The sequence below is a fragment of the Rhododendron vialii genome, chromosome 11a (assembly GCF_030253575.1).
Source record: "Rhododendron vialii isolate Sample 1 chromosome 11a, ASM3025357v1".
In the NCBI taxonomy this organism is placed as follows: Eukaryota; Viridiplantae; Streptophyta; class Magnoliopsida; order Ericales; family Ericaceae; genus Rhododendron; species Rhododendron vialii.
The window spans coordinates 9,000,174-9,003,869 of NC_080567.1; positions in this window are offsets into that span (position 1 = coordinate 9,000,174).

Genomic DNA, 3,696 nt, shown 5'->3' on the forward strand with positions numbered 1-3,696 from the left:
GGATCAATCTTAAGTGCATAATTCAAGTCAAAAAGCAGTCGAAAGCAATTCAAAAGCAATAATTCGAAATCATACCTCAAACACCCGCCAATACCCTCCGACTGTATCTCCAACCCCGCGAGAAGCAGCTCCAAGGAGACAGTAGAGCGTGCACAGAGCAGCACCTCCCCAGTCGAAGCGCCCCGCCTGTCCCAAGTCCACCAAGCCCGCTAGATAGCACAGGTGCACCCGGCTACGCCTGTTCGGGAACAGAGAAGCCCCAAACAAGTATAGCAGGTACGCCCGGGCCATCTGGGCCGCCTCCTCGTCAGTCGCGGGCTCGTGGTCCCAGTACTCCACGAACTGCTCGTAAGCTGCCATCCCTCCGCTGTGGCGTGGCACTCGCCCCAGGAACCACCTCAGAGCCGCGTCGTCCAGCACCAAGCTCGAGTCGTAAGGGATCGGGTCTCCGCCGACCCTGAGCCCTGTGATCGCCGCGAAGTCGAGGGGCGTCACCGTCATCTCCCCGAACTGGAAGTGGAAGGTATTGGTGGTGTCCCACCATCTCTCCGCTAGCGTTGTAAGCACAGCCCGGTCCACCCTCACCACCGTCAGCAGCTGTACGAAGGGTCCGAACCTTGCTGCCTCCACTAGTGCTCGCACCCTCTCAGGCAAGGCCCTGAAGTGCGCCAGTGAGCTCGCTGAGCCCCCGTGGCCGTACACGTCCGTCGTGCGCTGTTTCAACAAAGTAAGAAATAGCATCAAATCTTAAGCAGGAAATAAAATTTAAAGTGATTTGCGAAATTCAAGAAGAAAAAATGGTGATCGGGAACTCACCGTGACCCATCCGGAGGAGATGTGTGAAGCTCGGTCCCGGAGAAGCATCTCCTCGGGATAGTCAGCATAGCCGGGGACGTAAGCCGTCATCCCCACAGGCTCAAAGAAGTGTAGTCGAGGACCATACGTAGCCGGAGTGAACTCGGGCCGCTCCCTCGCCAGGTAGGCTCGCCGCCCCTCCAGGTAGGCTTTCGCCTCGTCCACCGCGGTAACCCGCACCTCAGCAGCCGCCTCGACATCCACCCTATCCCCTCCCAGCTCCTTCGCCTCTGGTACAACCACCTCCTGGGCGTCCGAGCCCGCTCCGCTCAGCAGAACCCCTAAGAGCGACACCGAAGCCCGGTTCTCAGGCGTGCTAGCGTCCCTCAACACTGCTGCAACCACGGAGTCGAGACCAAGCGCGTCCAAGACACCTCGAGGCTCCGCGCCCTCTAGGAAGTCCCTGTCTGCGAAGGGAACAGGGCGTGAGGACCCGATCCCGCTATCCCCACTCCTCGGCTCTAACGCCGTCGCCGTCCTCAGCACCGGCGTCTCACTAAACTGCCCAACAATAACCTCCTCACCCCTAAGGTCAGCTAGTCCCCCTTAACTTGCCCGCTCGGCAGCCACAAGCAACTCCTCCACGGTAGGTGTGAGAGGCCTATCCGAACCTCCGTCCCCGCTACCGGAACCCCCTGTTGCTGCCACCTCTGCACCACCACCGACGATGGCCGCCGCTCTCTGGTCACCAGCAGCCGCCACCACCATGGCACCGACCGTGGCATCCCCGCCGCTGGGCTCCGCCCCTGTGCCACCACCTTCTCCCTTGGCTGCCACCACTGTGGCACCAACCCCGACCTTCTGACCGACGGGCTCCGCCCCTTCGCTGCCGCCAACCACCTCGTCTTCATTCCCCCTCGCCATAGCAAGATCGAGAGAGAGAAAGGGTCGTGAGTGAGAGAGAAAGGGAAAGGATCACTGGATCGAGAGTGAGAGAGTTGAGAGAGTCGAGAGATTGAGGGAATTGAGAGAGCTGAGAAGAGTGAGATGGTCGAGAGAGTGATAGCAGTTGAGAAGGATGAGATCGGTCGGTCTGGTTCTCGAGCGCCCGAGAACCAGGGTCTTAACCCCCAAATCAAAAGAGCAAGATGAAGGGTCGGTGGACCCCAGCGATGGTCCCGAGCGCTCGACACCACTCCCAAGCGCTCGGGAGTGGGTCACCAGTGCTTGACTCTTTTCGGTACTTGTCGCGAGCTCATACATTTCTAATGATCATTGTCCTTCAAGAATTTTTACAGAATCAATCTCAGTCCTGTTTAAATCCGAGTCGAGACAGAGCAATCGATGGCGGATTTTGTTTCGTGATCTATTCTGAATCATCCTAGTTTACCCAAAAGGTTCTGCTTAGTGGTCAATAAAAATTTTCTAAATTCTGCAATTGTCGATGCATTCGCAAGAAGTTTTACCCGGCGCGTAATACTTCTTTCATCATTTTGTCCACCGAACAGAGTAACGGATGGGCCCCATTTCTTGCCTCTATCATTGTTTGTCGATCTCTTTCCAATGCATGCATCACGCGTGTTTGCATTTGCCCCAAAGAACTACGCTGGTCTGATCGCTACAAACGGGGTACGTAAGCAGTCTGAAAAGACGCGACCCTGTGCATTGAGTGCTTGTATGCTTTTTTTATTTGCATTTGATTCATAGATTGAGGATTCGATTTGGCTCGAATTGGGTTGTCTCAATCTTTGGGCGACACTCGCATCCAAACATGGTGCCAAGCGCTGTCCAAAGAGGGGCAACTGTAGACACCCCAATTTGGACTTGTCGAATTTCCTTAATTTGTGGCCCTGAGGCTCCCCGATGATGAATATGGATCAGAACAAGCCATGTGCCAGTTGAGATGTTGCTCCTTGGAAGAAATGGCCAAAATCAATCCCAAGCGCTCCGAAGCAGTCCCAAGCGCTCAAAACTGTTTTCCAAAAACCACTGACTTGGCTCGCTCTCAAGCGCTCGAGAGTGAAGTCCCAAGCGCTCGAAACCACTTCCGAGCGCTCGAGACCTCTCCCAGTGCCCAATGGGGGAAAAAGATTCCCACTATCCATGCAAGCCATCATTGCACCGGCTGAGGTGAGTCAACACTCAACCTCAGTCAGAGAAGAGATCAGCTGAAGATTTCTTTCTTTAAAAAAGGGATTTATTTCAAAAATCACTTGATTTTCAAAACCATGGGTTATATCCCCTATATATATACCATGTCTTGCAGCTGAAAGGGGGAGGAAAATTTTCTCTCTCTAAACTCTTCTTCTTCCTTGTTCAAAGGAAAAGGTCTCAAAAACAAAAACTTCTTGCCCTACTTCAAAGGTCTTTTTTTTTCTCTCAGTTTCTGATCTTTCACAACTATCCCAGGAGCAAGGTGTCAAATAAAGGTAGAAACATTTCTATCCTTGGTTCAAATCAAGAGGTTGTTCTCCCTTCTGAGGGGGGTCTCTCAGCCTGTCCCAGTCCTCAATACTGGTGCATGGTTGGGATACCTTAATGAAAAAGCAAGAGCAAGCAGTCCACGAGAGATGTAGTCCCAAAACCCCAACTGGAAACACTCTAGAGCGCTCCAGAGTACTCCAGAGCGCTCGGGACTGTTTCCAATCCTATGCATGGCATTTTTGTTATGCAGCAGGCTGGGATGAGATGCACTCTTAAACAAAATGGTTTTATTTTGGCATGCAGATACAGAAGATCATTTTTCCTAAAACATAAATGTTCCTTACAAATTTCAAATCAGAATAAAAGTTTTCCTAAATAAGATCTTCTCTAGTTAAGAAGTTAGATAAGGGTGTTTGCATGGTGAAGCAGCGCCATTTTCTGTCTGAGAGTAAGCTGGTATACAGCTCACTCCTAAGC